Source organism: Watersipora subatra, chromosome 11 (genome assembly GCF_963576615.1).
Source record: "Watersipora subatra chromosome 11, tzWatSuba1.1, whole genome shotgun sequence".
NCBI classification, from domain to species: Eukaryota; Metazoa; Bryozoa; class Gymnolaemata; order Cheilostomatida; family Watersiporidae; genus Watersipora; species Watersipora subatra.
The window spans coordinates 12,022,154-12,039,523 of NC_088718.1; the positions used below are offsets into that span (position 1 = coordinate 12,022,154).

The following is a 17,370-nucleotide window of genomic DNA, read 5'->3' on the forward strand; positions in this document are numbered from 1 at the left end:
TATGTACTATGTACTACGTACGTGTAGTGTGTAACAGTATATATAACTTTGCTGCTGCATTTCCGCGTCAAAACCCTTCTGGCAAGCGTGATCAATTAAAGCGCGACACTTTTTGTAGTCGAAGGATGTATTCTACTCGTGTATAACGAAAACTGTTGCAGCGTCCGATCTCAACATCAAAATAACATATTCTCACTTTTAATCCGAAGAAATCTCTTTTAAAGGAAGTTTGTTACTTTTTCTCGACATAAAGTGACGCGCTATCGTAGATCTTATTAGTTTACCGGCTATCTAATGTCTACGCGTGTAAAGACAGGTGAGTAGAAAGCGCCGTTCTTTGGCTTGTTCTTCTCATCTACGAGTTCGAAAGAAAACAGCCCTACATAGAAAGCTTTTACTTACGCGAACAGGTGTGTTAAAAAGATGTTCACGTCGAACCAAATAAAGCGATGCTTTAGAAATGGTGTAATAGCCTCCAAACGAGTACGCTCGCGTTCGACCGCCGCGCGAGTAGCTTCAACTCCTAACGAAACAATCGTAGTACGTCTACTATATACACGTGTAAATTAGGATTCGTTTGCTCTCTTAACATCTGAAAGAGCGGTTAATCGCGCTGCAACGAAACATTCATGCGTACCATGTAAACTAGGATTCGTTCGCTCTCTCATTATTTGAAAGAGCGGTCAATCGCGCTGCCGGTTATTCGTCCAGCTCGCTCATTAGCTATGAAAAGCTATCGAGTTACTTCGAACGCATAGCTTAAAACTTTGCCATTGCGTAACGAATATTCCCGGCTCAAACGAATCGTTGATATTGTGCAAATTAGGAGTCGTGTGTACTCTCATACTTCGACGGCGTGGTTGTTCGCGCTCGATAATATTCGACTCGTTCACTCATTGGCTAAACGCATAGCGTTCAAGATCTCGCCGATTCGTACGAAGGTTGCAGGCTCGTTACCGCCGCTTCACGCGCTTTAGATTATTTCGTCAGCATTTTGAAAACTACGGTAAATATTTTCCTTTTAAATAATTATAATCGCGTGGAAATGACCTTACGCGAAAGTAGGCTTTTCGCTAGAGATAATTCCGCAAAGATAAAAACTGATGGAGCAACCTTAGCTACGCGCTGGCCCGCGCTCATCACCGAACTTAGTTGCCGTCGTAACGTAGATTCCACGTTCCGGTTTGTAATTCGTTTCGAAACTTTTTGACACAATTTACCTTTTAGACTTTTACGCATCCGCGAGTACGGTTTTGTTTCATCACGATCGAAGACGATCGCTCGAGTTTACATTACGAGAATGCGTATTTTGCGGCGAAAGGCCGAGTCGAGTTTCGTTTAGTTATTTATTTTAGCTTTTAGGTAAACTCGTAACGCCGACATACGAGTTGCGCAATTAAAAGGAAATCTTAACGCGAGTTTCTTGAGCTATTACGCCGCGCAAAATGAAAACGAATCGAAATTATATCCTCTTTAAAATACACGGGTAGCAGCGGCGCATGGCTGGTGAAGATGAGGAGATTGAAGCTAGCCGGATAGCATCAAGTACTAATAATATTCATATTATCCAGTTTCGGCTAAAACCTTTGAATGGAAATGATTTTTTATTTTATATCAAAAGATAGAGCGAATTAAAAGACTTTTAAATGGAAATGATTTTTTATTTTATATCAAAAGATAGAGCGAATTAAAAGACTTTTAAATGGAAATGATTTTTTGTTTTAAATCAAGAGATAGAGCGAATTAAAAGACTTTTAAATGGAAATGATTTTTTATTTTACATCAAGAGATAGAGCGAATTAAAAGACTTTCAAGCGGAAATGATTTTTTATTTTACATCAAGAGATAGAGCGAATTAAAAGACTTTCAAGCGGAAATGATTTTTTATTCTATATCAAGAGATAGAGTGAATTAAAGAAGCTTGAAAATTCTAAATTAGTATAATTTTGATAAAAACTAAAGGTCTACAGCACCCGGTATTCCCAGGCGGTCACCCATCCAAGTACTAACCGGGCTCGACGTTGCTTAGCTTCAGTGATCGGACGAGAACTGGCGTTTTCAACGTGATATGGCCGTAGACATTTAGTAAGCTTCAACAGACGCTAATGAGAAACGTGGCAATAATCAGCGAACGCCCATTGGACAATATAGTCACGGCTTGGTGAGCATTATTATAACTCTGCGTTAATAGCGTGTCTCGAAGAGCGCATCAGTGTCTACGGCCATATCACGTTGAAAACGCCAGTTCTCGTCCGATCACTGAAGCTAAGCAACGTCGAGCCCGGTTAGTACTTGGATGGGTGACCGCCTGGGAATACCGGGTGCTGTAGACTTTTTATTTATTTTTACATCTTGCTATCTTCATCGCGATCTTCGCGCTATCTTCATCTACATGTACATGTACATGTACATGTACATGTTCATGTACATGAACATGTACTACGTATGCGTTATATATATACATATACTATGTACTATGTACTATGTACTACGTACGTGTAGTGTGTAACAGTATATATAACTTTGCTGCTGCATTTCCGCGTCAAAACCCTTCTGGCAAGCGTGATCAATTAAAGCGCGACACTTTTTGTAGTCGAAGGATGTACTCTACTCGTGTATAACGAAAACTGTTGCAGCGTCCGATCTCAACATAAAAATAACATATTCTCACTTTTAATCCGAAGAAATCTCTTTTAAAGGAAGTTTGTTACTTTTTCTCGACATAAAGTGACGCGCTATCGTAGATCTTATTAGTTTACCGGCTATCTAATGTCTACGCGTGTAAAGACAGGTGAGTAGAAAGCGCCGTTCTTTGGCTTGTTCTTCTCATCTACGAGTTCGAAAGAAAACAGCCCTACATAGAAAGCTTTTACTTACGTGAACAGGTGTGTTAAAAAGATGTTCACGTCGAACCAAATAAAGCGATGCTTTAGAAATGGTGTAATAGCCTCCAAACGAGTACGCTCGCGTTCGACCGCCGCGCGAGTAGCTTCAACTCCTAACGAAACAATCGTAGTACGTCTACTATATACACGTGTAAATTAGGATTCGTTTGCTCTCTCAACATCTGAAAGAGCGGTTAATCGCGCTGCAACGAAACATTCATGCGTACCATGTAAATTAGGATTCGTTCGCTCTCTCAATATTTGAAAGAGCGGTCAATCGCGCTGCCGGTTATTCGTCCAGCTCGCTCATTAGCTATGAAAAGCTATCGAGTTACTTCGAACGTATAGCTTAAAACTTTGCCATTGCGTAACGAATATTCCCGGCTCAAACGAATCGTTGATATTGTGCAAATTAGGAGTCGTGTGTACTCTCATACTTCGATGGCGTGGTTGTTCGCGCTCGATAATATTCGACTCGTTCACTCATTGGCTAAACGCATAGCGTTCAAGATCTCGCCGATTCGTACGAAGGTTGCAGGCTCGTTACCGCCGCTTCACGCGCTTTAGATTATTTCGTCAGCATTTTGAAAACTACGGTAAATATTTTCCTTTTAAATAATTATAATCGCGTGGAAATGACCTTACGCGAAAGTAGGCTTTTCGCTAGAGATAATTCCGCAAAGATAAAAACTGATGGAGCAACCTTAGCTACGCGCTGGCCCGCGCTCATCACCGAACTTAGTTGCCGTCGTAACGTAGATTCCACGTTCCGGTTTGTAATTCGTTTCGAAACTTTTTGACACAATTTACCTTTTAGACTTTTACGCATCCGCGAGTACGGTTTTGTTTCATCACGATCGAAGACGATCGCTCGAGTTTACATTACGAGAATGCGTATTTTGCGGCGAAAGGCCGAGTCGAGTTTCGTTTAGTTATTTATTTTAGCTTTTAGGTAAACTCGTAACGCCGACATACGAGTTGCGCAATTAAAAGGAAATCTTAACGCGAGTTTCTTGAGCTATTACGCCGCGCAAAATGAAAACGAATCGAAATTATATCCTCTTTAAAATACACGGGTAGCAGCGGCGCATGGCTGGTGAAGATGAGGAGATTGAAGCTAGCCGGATAGCATCAAGTACTAATAATATTCATATTATCCAGTTTCGGCTAAAACCTTTGAATGGAAATGATTTTTTATTTTATATCAAAAGATAGAGCGAATTAAAAGACTTTTAAATGGAAATGATTTTTTATTTTATATCAAAAGATAGAGCGAATTAAAAGACTTTTAAATGGAAATGATTTTTTGTTTTAAATCAAGAGATAGAGCGAATTAAAAGACTTTTAAATGGAAATGATTTTTTATTTTACATCAAGAGATAGAGCGAATTAAAAGACTTTCAAGCGGAAATGATTTTTTATTTTACATCAAGAGATAGAGCGAATTAAAAGACTTTCAAGCGGAAATGATTTTTTATTTTACATCAAGAGATAGAGCGAATTAAAAGACTTTCAAGCGGAAATGATTTTTTATTCTATATCAAGAGATAGAGTGAATTAAAGAAGCTTGAAAATTCTAAATTAGTATAATTTTGATAAAAACTAAAGGTCTACAGCACCCGGTATTCCCAGGCGGTCACCCATCCAAGTACTAACCGGGCTCGACGTTGCTTAGCTTCAGTGATCGGACGAGAACTGGCGTTTTCAACGTGATATGGCCGTAGACATTTAGTAAGCTTCAACAGACGCTAATGAGAAACGTGGCAATAATCAGCGAACGCCCATTGGACAATATAGTCACGGCTTGGTGAGCATTATTATAACTCTGCGTTAATAGCGTGTCTCGAAGAGCGCATCAGTGTCTACGGCCATATCACGTTGAAAACGCCAGTTCTCGTCCGATCACTGAAGCTAAGCAACGTCGAGCCCGGTTAGTACTTGGATGGGTGACCGCCTGGGAATACCGGGTGCTGTAGACTTTTTATTTATTTTTACATCTTGCTATCTTCATCGCGATCTTCGCGCTATCTTCATCTACATGTACATGTACATGTACATGTTCATGTACATGAACATGTACTACGTATGCGTTATATATATACATATACTATGTACTATGTACTATGTACTACGTACGTGTAGTGTGTAACAGTATATATAACTTTGCTGCTGCATTTCCGCGTCAAAACCCTTCTGGCAAGCGTGATCAATTAAAGCGCGACACTTTTTGTAGTCGAAGGATGTACTCTACTCGTGTATAACGAAAACTGTTGCAGCGTCCGATCTCAACATAAAAATAACATATTCTCACTTTTAATCCGAAGAAATCTCTTTTAAAGGAAGTTTGTTACTTTTTCTCGACATAAAGTGACGCGCTATCGTAGATCTTATTAGTTTACCGGCTATCTAATGTCTACGCGTGTAAAGACAGGTGAGTAGAAAGCGCCGTTCTTTGGCTTGTTCTTCTCATCTACGAGTTCGAAAGAAAACAGCCCTACATAGAAAGCTTTTACTTACGTGAACAGGTGTGTTAAAAAGATGTTCACGTCGAACCAAATAAAGCGATGCTTTAGAAATGGTGTAATAGCCTCCAAACGAGTACGCTCGCGTTCGACCGCCGCGCGAGTAGCTTCAACTCCTAACGAAACAATCGTAGTACGTCTACTATATACACGTGTAAATTAGGATTCGTTTGCTCTCTCAACATCTGAAAGAGCGGTTAATCGCGCTGCAACGAAACATTCATGCGTACCATGTAAATTAGGATTCGTTCGCTCTCTCAATATTTGAAAGAGCGGTCAATCGCGCTGCCGGTTATTCGTCCAGCTCGCTCATTAGCTATGAAAAGCTATCGAGTTACTTCGAACGTATAGCTTAAAACTTTGCCATTGCGTAACGAATATTCCCGGCTCAAACGAATCGTTGATATTGTGCAAATTAGGAGTCGTGTGTACTCTCATACTTCGATGGCGTGGTTGTTCGCGCTCGATAATATTCGACTCGTTCACTCATTGGCTAAACGCATAGCGTTCAAGATCTCGCCGATTCGTACGAAGGTTGCAGGCTCGTTACCGCCGCTTCACGCGCTTTAGATTATTTCGTCAGCATTTTGAAAACTACGGTAAATATTTTCCTTTTAAATAATTATAATCGCGTGGAAATGACCTTACGCGAAAGTAGGCTTTTCGCTAGAGATAATTCCGCAAAGATAAAAACTGATGGAGCAACCTTAGCTACGCGCTGGCCCGCGCTCATCACCGAACTTAGTTGCCGTCGTAACGTAGATTCCACGTTCCGGTTTGTAATTCAATTCGAAACTTTTTGACACAATTTACCTTTTAGACTTTTACGCATCCGCGAGTACGGTTTTGTTTCATCACGATCGAAGACGATCGCTCGAGTTTACATTACGAGAATGCGTATTTTGCGGCGAAAGGCCGAGTCGAGTTTCGTTTAGTTATTTATTTTAGCTTTTAGGTAAACTCGTAACGCCGACATACGAGTTGCGCAATTAAAAGGAAATCTTAACGCGAGTTTCTTGAGCTATTACGCCGCGCAAAATGAAAACGAATCGAAATTATATCCTCTTTAAAATACACGGGTAGCAGCGGCGCATGGCTGGTGAAGATGAGGAGATTGAAGCTAGCCGGATAGCATCAAGTACTAATAATATTCATATTATCCAGTTTCGGCTAAAACCTTTGAATGGAAATGATTTTTTATTTTATATCAAAAGATAGAGCGAATTAAAAGACTTTTAAATGGAAATGATTTTTTATTTTATATCAAAAGATAGAGCGAATTAAAAGACTTTTAAATGGAAATGATTTTTTGTTTTAAATCAAGAGATAGAGCGAATTAAAAGACTTTTAAATGGAAATGATTTTTTATTTTACATCAAGAGATAGAGCGAATTAAAAGACTTTCAAGCGGAAATGATTTTTTATTTTACATCAAGAGATAGAGCGAATTAAAAGACTTTCAAGCGGAAATGATTTTTTATTTTACATCAAGAGATAGAGCGAATTAAAAGACTTTCAAGCGGAAATGATTTTTTATTCTATATCAAGAGATAGAGTGAATTAAAGAAGCTTGAAAATTCTAAATTAGTATAATTTTGATAAAAACTAAAGGTCTACAGCACCCGGTATTCCCAGGCGGTCACCCATCCAAGTACTAACCGGGCTCGACGTTGCTTAGCTTCAGTGATCGGACGAGAACTGGCGTTTTCAACGTGATATGGCCGTAGACATTTAGTAAGCTTCAACAGACGCTAATGAGAAACGTGGCAATAATCAGCGAACGCCCATTGGACAATATAGTCACGGCTTGGTGAGCATTATTATAACTCTGCGTTAATAGCGTGTCTCGAAGAGCGCATCAGTGTCTACGGCCATATCACGTTGAAAACGCCAGTTCTCGTCCGATCACTGAAGCTAAGCAACGTCGAGCCCGGTTAGTACTTGGATGGGTGACCGCCTGGGAATACCGGGTGCTGTAGACTTTTTATTTATTTTTACATCTTGCTATCTTCATCGCGATCTTCGCGCTATCTTCATCTACATGTACATGTACATGTACATGTTCATGTACATGAACATGTACTACGTATGCGTTATATATATACATATACTATGTACTATGTACTATGTACTACGTACGTGTAGTGTGTAACAGTATATATAACTTTGCTGCTGCATTTCCGCGTCAAAACCCTTCTGGCAAGCGTGATCAATTAAAGCGCGACACTTTTTGTAGTCGAAGGATGTACTCTACTCGTGTATAACGAAAACTGTTGCAGCGTCCGATCTCAACATAAAAATAACATATTCTCACTTTTAATCCGAAGAAATCTCTTTTAAAGGAAGTTTGTTACTTTTTCTCGACATAAAGTGACGCGCTATCGTAGATCTTATTAGTTTACCGGCTATCTAATGTCTACGCGTGTAAAGACAGGTGAGTAGAAAGCGCCGTTCTTTGGCTTGTTCTTCTCATCTACGAGTTCGAAAGAAAACAGCCCTACATAGAAAGCTTTTACTTACGCGAACAGGTGTGTTAAAAAGATGTTCACGTCGAACCAAATAAAGCGATGCTTTAGAAATGGTGTAATAGCCTCCAAACGAGTACGCTCGCGTTCGACCGCCGCGCGAGTAGCTTCAACTCCTAACGAAACAATCGTAGTACGTCTACTATATACACGTGTAAATTAGGATTCGTTTGCTCTCTCAACATCTGAAAGAGCGGTTAATCGCGCTGCAACGAAACATTCATGCGTACCATGTAAATTAGGATTCGTTCGCTCTCTCAATATTTGAAAGAGCGGTCAATCGCGCTGCCGGTTATTCGTCCAGCTCGCTCATTAGCTATGAAAAGCTATCGAGTTACTTCGAACGTATAGCTTAAAACTTTGCCATTGCGTAACGAATATTCCCGGCTCAAACGAATCGTTGATATTGTGCAAATTAGGAGTCGTGTGTACTCTCATACTTCGATGGCGTGGTTGTTCGCGCTCGATAATATTCGACTCGTTCACTCATTGGCTAAACGCATAGCGTTCAAGATCTCGCCGATTCGTACGAAGGTTGCAGGCTCGTTACCGCCGCTTCACGCGCTTTAGATTATTTCGTCAGCATTTTGAAAACTACGGTAAATATTTTCCTTTTAAATAATTATAATCGCGTGGAAATGACCTTACGCGAAAGTAGGCTTTTCGCTAGAGATAATTCCGCAAAGATAAAAACTGATGGAGCAACCTTAGCTACGCGCTGGCCCGCGCTCATCACCGAACTTAGTTGCCGTCGTAACGTAGATTCCACGTTCCGGTTTGTAATTCGTTTCGAAACTTTTTGACACAATTTACCTTTTAGACTTTTACGCATCCGCGAGTACGGTTTTGTTTCATCACGATCGAAGACGATCGCTCGAGTTTACATTACGAGAATGCGTATTTTGCGGCGAAAGGCCGAGTCGAGTTTCGTTTAGTTATTTATTTTAGCTTTTAGGTAAACTCGTAACGCCGACATACGAGTTGCGCAATTAAAAGGAAATCTTAACGCGAGTTTCTTGAGCTATTACGCCGCGCAAAATGAAAACGAATCGAAATTATATCCTCTTTAAAATACACGGGTAGCAGCGGCGCATGGCTGGTGAAGATGAGGAGATTGAAGCTAGCCGGATAGCATCAAGTACTAATAATATTCATATTATCCAGTTTCGGCTAAAACCTTTGAATGGAAATGATTTTTTATTTTATATCAAAAGATAGAGCGAATTAAAAGACTTTTAAATGGAAATGATTTTTTATTTTATATCAAAAGATAGAGCGAATTAAAAGACTTTTAAATGGAAATGATTTTTTATTTTATATCAAGAGATAGAGCGAATTAAGAGACTTTTAAATGGAAATGATTTTTTGTTTTAAATCAAGAGATAGAGCGAATTAAAAGACTTTTAAATGGAAATGATTTTTTATTTTACATCAAGAGATAGAGCGAATTAAAAGACTTTCAAGCGGAAATGATTTTTTATTTTACATCAAGAGATAGAGCGAATTAAAAGACTTTCAAGCGGAAATGATTTTTTATTCTATATCAAGAGATAGAGTGAATTAAAGAAGCTTGAAAATTCTAAATTAGTATAATTTTGATAAAAACTAAAGGTCTACAGCACCCGGTATTCCCAGGCGGTCACCCATCCAAGTACTAACCGGGCTCGACGTTGCTTAGCTTCAGTGATCGGACGAGAACTGGCGTTTTCAACGTGATATGGCCGTAGACATTTAGTAAGCTTCAACAGACGCTAATGAGAAACGTGGCAATAATCAGCGAACGCCCATTGGACAATATAGTCACGGCTTGGTGAGCATTATTATAACTCTGCGTTAATAGCGTGTCTCGAAGAGCGCATCAGTGTCTACGGCCATATCACGTTGAAAACGCCAGTTCTCGTCCGATCACTGAAGCTAAGCAACGTCGAGCCCGGTTAGTACTTGGATGGGTGACCGCCTGGGAATACCGGGTGCTGTAGACTTTTTATTTATTTTTACATCTTGCTATCTTCATCGCGATCTTCGCGCTATCTTCATCTACATGTACATGTACATGTACATGTTCATGTACATGAACATGTACTACGTATGCGTTATATATATATACATATACTATGTACTATGTACTATGTACTACGTACGTGTAGTGTGTAACAGTATATATAACTTTGCTGCTGCATTTCCGCGTCAAAACCCTTCTGGCAAGCGTGATCAATTAAAGCGCGACACTTTTTGTAGTCGAAGGATGTACTCTACTCGTGTATAACGAAAACTGTTGCAGCGTCCGATCTCAACATCAAAATAACATATTCTCACTTTTAATCCGAAGAAATCTCTTTTAAAGGAAGTTTGTTACTTTTTCTCGACATAAAGTGACGCGCTATCGTAGATCTTATTAGTTTACCGGCTATCTAATGTCTACGCGTGTAAAGACAGGTGAGTAGAAAGCGCCGTTCTTTGGCTTGTTCTTCTCATCTACGAGTTCGAAAGAAAACAGCCCTACATAGAAAGCTTTTACTTACGCGAACAGGTGTGTTAAAAAGATGTTCACGTCGAACCAAATAAAGCGATGCTTTAGAAATGGTGTAATAGCCTCCAAACGAGTACGCTCGCGTTCGACCGCCGCGCGAGTAGCTTCAACTCCTAACGAAACAATCGTAGTACGTCTACTATATACACGTGTAAATTAGGATTCGTTTGCTCTCTTAACATCTGAAAGAGCGGTTAATCGCGCTGCAACGAAACATTCATGCGTACCATGTAAACTAGGATTCGTTCGCTCTCTCAATATTTGAAAGAGCGGTTAATCGCGCTGCCGGTTATTCGTCCAGCTCGCTCATTAGCTATGAAAAGCTATCGAGTTACTTCGAACGTATAGCTTAAAACTTTGCCATTGCGTAACGAATATTCCCGGCTCAAACGAATCGTTGATATTGTGCAAATTAGGAGTCGTGTGTACTCTCATACTTCGATGGCGTGGTTGTTCGCGCTCGATAATATTCGACTCGTTCACTCATTGGCTAAACGCATAGCGTTCAAGATCTCGCCGATTCGTACGAAGGTTGCAGGCTCGTTACCGCCGCTTCACGCGCTTTAGATTATTTCGTCAGCATTTTGAAAACTACGGTAAATATTTTCCTTTTAAATAATTATAATTGCGTGGAAATGACCTTACGCGAAAGTAGGCTTTTCGCTAGAGATAATTCCGCAAAGATAAAAACTGATGGAGCAACCTTAGCTACGCGCTGGCCCGCGCTCATCACCGAACTTAGTTGCCGTCGTAACGTAGATTCCACGTTCCGGTTTGTAATTCGTTTCGAAACTTTTTGACACAATTTACCTTTTAGACTTTTACGCATCCGCGAGTACGGTTTTGTTTCATCACGATCGAAGACGATCGCTCGAGTTTACATTACGAGAATGCGTATTTTGCGGCGAAAGGCCGAGTCGAGTTTCGTTTAGTTATTTATTTTAGCTTTTAGGTAAACTCGTAACGCCGACATACGAGTTGCGCAATTAAAAGGAAATCTTAACGCGAGTTTCTTGAGCTATTACGCCGCGCAAAATGAAAACGAATCGAAATTATATCCTCTTTAAAATACACGGGTAGCAGCGGCGCATGGCTGGTGAAGATGAGGAGATTGAAGCTAGCCGGATAGCATCAAGTACTAATAATATTCATATTATCCAGTTTCGGCTAAAACCTTTGAATGGAAATGATTTTTTATTTTATATCAAAAGATAGAGCGAATTAAAAGACTTTTAAATGGAAATGATTTTTTATTTTATATCAAAAGATAGAGCGAATTAAAAGACTTTTAAATGGAAATGATTTTTTGTTTTAAATCAAGAGATAGAGCGAATTAAAAGACTTTTAAATGGAAATGATTTTTTATTTTACATCAAGAGATAGAGCGAATTAAAAGACTTTCAAGCGGAAATGATTTTTTATTTTACATCAAGAGATAGAGCGAATTAAAAGACTTTCAAGCGGAAATGATTTTTTATTCTATATCAAGAGATAGAGTGAATTAAAGAAGCTTGAAAATTCTAAATTAGTATAATTTTGATAAAAACTAAAGGTCTACAGCACCCGGTATTCCCAGGCGGTCACCCATCCAAGTACTAACCGGGCTCGACGTTGCTTAGCTTCAGTGATCGGACGAGAACTGGCGTTTTCAACGTGATATGGCCGTAGACATTTAGTAAGCTTCAACAGACGCTAATGAGAAACGTGGCAATAATCAGCGAACGCCCATTGGACAATATAGTCACGGCTTGGTGAGCATTATTATAACTCTGCGTTAATAGCGTGTCTCGAAGAGCGCATCAGTGTCTACGGCCATATCACGTTGAAAACGCCAGTTCTCGTCCGATCACTGAAGCTAAGCAACGTCGAGCCCGGTTAGTACTTGGATGGGTGACCGCCTGGGAATACCGGGTGCTGTAGACTTTTTATTTATTTTTACATCTTGCTATCTTCATCGCGATCTTCGCGCTATCTTCATCTACATGTACATGTACATGTACATGTTCATGTACATGAACATGTACTACGTATGCGTTATATATATATACATATACTATGTACTATGTACTATGTACTACGTACGTGTAGTGTGTAACAGTATATATAACTTTGCTGCTGCATTTCCGCGTCAAAACCCTTCTGGCAAGCGTGATCAATTAAAGCGCGACACTTTTTGTAGTCGAAGGATGTACTCTACTCGTGTATAACGAAAACTGTTGCAGCGTCCGATCTCAACATAAAAATAACATATTCTCACTTTTAATCCGAAGAAATCTCTTTTAAAGGAAGTTTGTTACTTTTTCTCGACATAAAGTGACGCGCTATCGTAGATCTTATTAGTTTACCGGCTATCTAATGTCTACGCGTGTAAAGACAGGTGAGTAGAAAGCGCCGTTCTTTGGCTTGTTCTTCTCATCTACGAGTTCGAAAGAAAACAGCCCTACATAGAAAGCTTTTACTTACGCAAACAGGTGTGTTAAAAAGATGTTCACGTCGAACCAAATAAAGCGATGCTTTAGAAATGGTGTAATAGCCTCCAAACGAGTACGCTCGCGTTCGACCGCCGCGCGAGTAGCTTCAACTCCTAACGAAACAATCGTAGTACGTCTACTATATACACGTGTAAATTAGGATTCGTTTGCTCTCTCAACATCTGAAAGAGCGGTTAATCGCGCTGCAACGAAACATTCATGCGTACCATGTAAATTAGGATTCGTTCGCTCTCTCAATATTTGAAAGAGCGGTTAATCGCGCTGCCGGTTATTCGTCCAGCTCGCTCATTAGCTATGAAAAGCTATCGAGTTACTTCGAACGTATAGCTTAAAACTTTGCCATTGCGTAACGAATATTCCCGGCTCAAACGAATCGTTGATATTGTGCAAATTAGGAGTCGTGTGTACTCTCATACTTCGATGGCGTGGTTGTTCGCGCTCGATAATATTCGACTCGTTCACTCATTGGCTAAACGCATAGCGTTCAAGATCTCGCCGATTCGTACGAAGGTTGCAGGCTCGTTACCGCCGCTTCACGCGCTTTAGATTATTTCGTCAGCATTTTGAAAACTACGGTAAATATTTTCCTTTTAAATAATTATAATTGCGTGGAAATGACCTTACGCGAAAGTAGGCTTTTCGCTAGAGATAATTCCGCAAAGATAAAAACTGATGGAGCAACCTTAGCTACGCGCTGGCCCGCGCTCATCACCGAACTTAGTTGCCGTCGTAACGTAGATTCCACGTTCCGGTTTGTAATTCGTTTCGAAACTTTTTGACACAATTTACCTTTTAGACTTTTACGCATCCGCGAGTACGGTTTTGTTTCATCACGATCGAAGACGATCGCTCGAGTTTACATTACGAGAATGCGTATTTTGCGGCGAAAGGCCGAGTCGAGTTTCGTTTAGTTATTTATTTTAGCTTTTAGGTAAACTCGTAACGCCGACATACGAGTTGCGCAATTAAAAGGAAATCTTAACGCGAGTTTCTTGAGCTATTACGCCGCGCAAAATGAAAACGAATCGAAATTATATCCTCTTTAAAATACACGGGTAGCAGCGGCGCATGGCTGGTGAAGATGAGGAGATTGAAGCTAGCCGGATAGCATCAAGTACTAATAATATTCATATTATCCAGTTTCGGCTAAAACCTTTGAATGGAAATGATTTTTTATTTTATATCAAAAGATAGAGCGAATTAAAAGACTTTTAAATGGAAATGATTTTTTATTTTATATCAAAAGATAGAGCGAATTAAAAGACTTTTAAATGGAAATGATTTTTTGTTTTAAATCAAGAGATAGAGCGAATTAAAAGACTTTTAAATGGAAATGATTTTTTATTTTACATCAAGAGATAGAGCGAATTAAAAGACTTTCAAGCGGAAATGATTTTTTATTTTACATCAAGAGATAGAGCGAATTAAAAGACTTTCAAGCGGAAATGATTTTTTATTCTATATCAAGAGATAGAGTGAATTAAAGAAGCTTGAAAATTCTAAATTAGTATAATTTTGATAAAAACTAAAGGTCTACAGCACCCGGTATTCCCAGGCGGTCACCCATCCAAGTACTAACCGGGCTCGACGTTGCTTAGCTTCAGTGATCGGACGAGAACTGGCGTTTTCAACGTGATATGGCCGTAGACATTTAGTAAGCTTCAACAGACGCTAATGAGAAACGTGGCAATAATCAGCGAACGCCCATTGGACAATATAGTCACGGCTTGGTGAGCATTATTATAACTCTGCGTTAATAGCGTGTCTCGAAGAGCGCATCAGTGTCTACGGCCATATCACGTTGAAAACGCCAGTTCTCGTCCGATCACTGAAGCTAAGCAACGTCGAGCCCGGTTAGTACTTGGATGGGTGACCGCCTGGGAATACCGGGTGCTGTAGACTTTTTATTTATTTTTACATCTTGCTATCTTCATCGCGATCTTCGCGCTATCTTCATCTACATGTACATGTACATGTACATGTTCATGTACATGAACATGTACTACGTATGCGTTATATATATATACATATACTATGTACTATGTACTATGTACTACGTACGTGTAGTGTGTAACAGTATATATAACTTTGCTGCTGCATTTCCGCGTCAAAACCCTTCTGGCAAGCGTGATCAATTAAAGCGCGACACTTTTTGTAGTCGAAGGATGTACTCTACTCGTGTATAACGAAAACTGTTGCAGCGTCCGATCTCAACATAAAAATAACATATTCTCACTTTTAATCCGAAGAAATCTCTTTTAAAGGAAGTTTGTTACTTTTTCTCGACATAAAGTGACGCGCTATCGTAGATCTTATTAGTTTACCGGCTATCTAATGTCTACGCGTGTAAAGACAGGTGAGTAGAAAGCGCCGTTCTTTGGCTTGTTCTTCTCATCTACGAGTTCGAAAGAAAACAGCCCTACATAGAAAGCTTTTACTTACGCGAACAGGTGTGTTAAAAAGATGTTCACGTCGAACCAAATAAAGCGATGCTTTAGAAATGGTGTAATAGCCTCCAAACGAGTACGCTCGCGTTCGACCGCCGCGCGAGTAGCTTCAACTCCTAACGAAACAATCGTAGTACGTCTACTATATACACGTGTAAATTAGGATTCGTTTGCTCTCTTAACATCTGAAAGAGCGGTTAATCGCGCTGCAACGAAACATTCATGCGTACCATGTAAACTAGGATTCGTTCGCTCTCTCAATATTTGAAAGAGCGGTTAATCGCGCTGCCGGTTATTCGTCCAGCTCGCTCATTAGCTATGAAAAGCTATCGAGTTACTTCGAACGTATAGCTTAAAACTTTGCCATTGCGTAACGAATATTCCCGGCTCAAACGAATCGTTGATATTGTGCAAATTAGGAGTCGTGTGTACTCTCATACTTCGATGGCGTGGTTGTTCGCGCTCGATAATATTCGACTCGTTCACTCATTGGCTAAACGCATAGCGTTCAAGATCTCGCCGATTCGTACGAAGGTTGCAGGCTCGTTACCGCCGCTTCACGCGCTTTAGATTATTTCGTCAGCATTTTGAAAACTACGGTAAATATTTTCCTTTTAAATAATTATAATTGCGTGGAAATGACCTTACGCGAAAGTAGGCTTTTCGCTAGAGATAATTCCGCAAAGATAAAAACTGATGGAGCAACCTTAGCTACGCGCTGGCCCGCGCTCATCACCGAACTTAGTTGCCGTCGTAACGTAGATTCCACGTTCCGGTTTGTAATTCGTTTCGAAACTTTTTGACACAATTTACCTTTTAGACTTTTACGCATCCGCGAGTACGGTTTTGTTTCATCACGATCGAAGACGATCGCTCGAGTTTACATTACGAGAATGCGTATTTTGCGGCGAAAGGCCGAGTCGAGTTTCGTTTAGTTATTTATTTTAGCTTTTAGGTAAACTCGTAACGCCGACATACGAGTTGCGCAATTAAAAGGAAATCTTAACGCGAGTTTCTTGAGCTATTACGCCGCGCAAAATGAAAACGAATCGAAATTATATCCTCTTTAAAATACACGGGTAGCAGCGGCGCATGGCTGGTGAAGATGAGGAGATTGAAGCTAGCCGGATAGCATCAAGTACTAATAATATTCATATTATCCAGTTTCGGCTAAAACCTTTGAATGGAAATGATTTTTTATTTTATATCAAAAGATAGAGCGAATTAAAAGACTTTTAAATGGAAATGATTTTTTATTTTATATCAAAAGATAGAGCGAATTAAAAGACTTTTAAATGGAAATGATTTTTTGTTTTAAATCAAGAGATAGAGCAAATTAAAAGACTTTTAAATGGAAATGATTTTTTATTTTACATCAAGAGATAGAGCGAATTAAAAGACTTTCAAGCGGAAATGATTTTTTATTTTACATCAAGAGATAGAGCGAATTAAAAGACTTTCAAGCGGAAATGATTTTTTATTCTATATCAAGAGATAGAGTGAATTAAAGAAGCTTGAAAATTCTAAATTAGTATAATTTTGATAAAAACTAAAGGTCTACAGCACCCGGTATTCCCAGGCGGTCACCCATCCAAGTACTAACCGGGCTCGACGTTGCTTAGCTTCAGTGATCGGACGAGAACTGGCGTTTTCAACGTGATATGGCCGTAGACATTTAGTAAGCTTCAACAGACGCTAATGAGAAACGTGGCAATAATCAGCGAACGCCCATTGGACAATATAGTCACGGCTTGGTGAGCATTATTATAACTCTGCGTTAATAGCGTGTCTCGAAGAGCGCATCAGTGTCTACGGCCATATCACGTTGAAAACGCCAGTTCTCGTCCGATCACTGAAGCTAAGCAACGTCGAGCCCGGTTAGTACTTGGATGGGTGACCGCCTGGGAATACCGGGTGCTGTAGACTTTTTATTTATTTTTACATCTTGCTATCTTCATCGCGATCTTCG

At 39.8% G+C, this 17,370-nt stretch overlaps 14 non-coding genes across 14 annotated transcripts; 7 read left to right on the plus strand and 7 right to left on the minus strand.

The window, feature by feature from the left end:
- Nucleotides 1-1,961: 1,961 nt before the first annotated feature.
- LOC137409567 (5S ribosomal RNA) lies at nucleotides 1,962-2,080 on the minus strand. Its single transcript, XR_010980780.1, has one exon. It is a non-coding gene; the product is annotated as a 5S ribosomal RNA (ribosomal RNA).
- Nucleotides 2,081-2,214: 134 nt separating this feature from the next.
- Nucleotides 2,215-2,333, plus strand: LOC137409548 (5S ribosomal RNA). Its single transcript, XR_010980762.1, has one exon. It is a non-coding gene; the product is annotated as a 5S ribosomal RNA (ribosomal RNA).
- A 2,159-nt stretch (nucleotides 2,334-4,492) lies between these two features.
- Nucleotides 4,493-4,611, minus strand: LOC137409579 (5S ribosomal RNA). The gene has a single exon (XR_010980792.1). It is a non-coding gene; the product is annotated as a 5S ribosomal RNA (ribosomal RNA).
- Nucleotides 4,612-4,745: 134 nt separating this feature from the next.
- LOC137409549 (5S ribosomal RNA) lies at nucleotides 4,746-4,864 on the plus strand. The gene has a single exon (XR_010980763.1). It is a non-coding gene; the product is annotated as a 5S ribosomal RNA (ribosomal RNA).
- A 2,153-nt stretch (nucleotides 4,865-7,017) lies between these two features.
- Nucleotides 7,018-7,136, minus strand: LOC137409590 (5S ribosomal RNA). The gene has a single exon (XR_010980803.1). It is a non-coding gene; the product is annotated as a 5S ribosomal RNA (ribosomal RNA).
- Nucleotides 7,137-7,270: 134 nt separating this feature from the next.
- On the plus strand, nucleotides 7,271-7,389 carry LOC137409550 (5S ribosomal RNA). The gene has a single exon (XR_010980764.1). It is a non-coding gene; the product is annotated as a 5S ribosomal RNA (ribosomal RNA).
- A 2,153-nt stretch (nucleotides 7,390-9,542) lies between these two features.
- On the minus strand, nucleotides 9,543-9,661 carry LOC137409602 (5S ribosomal RNA). The gene has a single exon (XR_010980814.1). It is a non-coding gene; the product is annotated as a 5S ribosomal RNA (ribosomal RNA).
- Nucleotides 9,662-9,795: 134 nt separating this feature from the next.
- LOC137409551 (5S ribosomal RNA) lies at nucleotides 9,796-9,914 on the plus strand. Its single transcript, XR_010980765.1, has one exon. It is a non-coding gene; the product is annotated as a 5S ribosomal RNA (ribosomal RNA).
- A 2,099-nt stretch (nucleotides 9,915-12,013) lies between these two features.
- On the minus strand, nucleotides 12,014-12,132 carry LOC137409614 (5S ribosomal RNA). Its single transcript, XR_010980825.1, has one exon. It is a non-coding gene; the product is annotated as a 5S ribosomal RNA (ribosomal RNA).
- A 134-nt stretch (nucleotides 12,133-12,266) lies between these two features.
- On the plus strand, nucleotides 12,267-12,385 carry LOC137409552 (5S ribosomal RNA). Its single transcript, XR_010980766.1, has one exon. It is a non-coding gene; the product is annotated as a 5S ribosomal RNA (ribosomal RNA).
- Nucleotides 12,386-14,484: 2,099 nt separating this feature from the next.
- On the minus strand, nucleotides 14,485-14,603 carry LOC137409625 (5S ribosomal RNA). The gene has a single exon (XR_010980836.1). It is a non-coding gene; the product is annotated as a 5S ribosomal RNA (ribosomal RNA).
- A 134-nt stretch (nucleotides 14,604-14,737) lies between these two features.
- Nucleotides 14,738-14,856, plus strand: LOC137409553 (5S ribosomal RNA). The gene has a single exon (XR_010980767.1). It is a non-coding gene; the product is annotated as a 5S ribosomal RNA (ribosomal RNA).
- Nucleotides 14,857-16,955: 2,099 nt separating this feature from the next.
- On the minus strand, nucleotides 16,956-17,074 carry LOC137409636 (5S ribosomal RNA). The gene has a single exon (XR_010980847.1). It is a non-coding gene; the product is annotated as a 5S ribosomal RNA (ribosomal RNA).
- Nucleotides 17,075-17,208: 134 nt separating this feature from the next.
- On the plus strand, nucleotides 17,209-17,327 carry LOC137409555 (5S ribosomal RNA). Its single transcript, XR_010980769.1, has one exon. It is a non-coding gene; the product is annotated as a 5S ribosomal RNA (ribosomal RNA).
- The last annotated feature ends 43 nt before the right edge of the window (nucleotides 17,328-17,370 follow it).